The sequence below is a fragment of the Triticum dicoccoides genome, chromosome 7B, assembly GCF_002162155.2.
Source record: "Triticum dicoccoides isolate Atlit2015 ecotype Zavitan chromosome 7B, WEW_v2.0, whole genome shotgun sequence".
Taxonomy (NCBI): Eukaryota; Viridiplantae; Streptophyta; class Magnoliopsida; order Poales; family Poaceae; genus Triticum; species Triticum dicoccoides.
In genome coordinates, this window is record NC_041393.1 from 721,872,624 (window position 1) to 721,873,440 (window position 817).

Genomic DNA, 817 nt, shown 5'->3' on the forward strand with positions numbered 1-817 from the left:
CGCTGGAACCTGGACGATAGCGTCCGAATGGGAATACGTGGGCCTTCCACAGCCCGGTAACGGAGGTAAACGCGAGCTCGTTCCGCAGAGCAGCGGCCCGCGAGACGGAGCGCGACGCACGCGCGAGCTGGGACGAGGACTTTGATCTGCACCGTACTTTCGAGGATCCGATGGCCGAGACACTCAACTCGCTGTGAAGGCTTGTAGTTAGCTGTGTTATACTGTTTTTTAAATGGATGGGGGACGGACGGATGGCTACACTAGGCCTATATGGTGCGCGGCAGGATCGACCTCCTGGTCCTTCTGGCCAGGGTGTGCAAAACCGAACCCAAACCAAAAATCAAATGAAAAAAATCGAACTAAAACTGAAAATACATTTTTCAGGTCCTGGTTAAGATTTCAATTTGCAAAACAGCAATCCTTGATCATTTCAGCTTTTCGGTTTAAAACCAAAATAATTTGGTTAAACCAAACAAAACCAAAAAATCCTAGAGGTTTCCTGGGCTAATCTCTGTCCTTAATTTATTGTACCATTGCTTATATATACCTTCCCGAATTCATCAACTAATTTCTTGTAGCTGATAACTGCTATCTATGGTACGTTCATGTACCATTACTCTGGCTAGATCTACTCAACTACTCCGATGGTGGTGCATGCAGACTGCTGTTAATCAACTAGGTACAGCTCGTCCCTTTTTACTACTCTGAACTGAATTATTAGTCGAGTTAGAGCATCTCTAGCAGACCCCGTATAAAGCCGCGACACGCAAAATAACCGTCAAAATATGGGTCGGCGTGGAAAATGCTGCCGGATCAG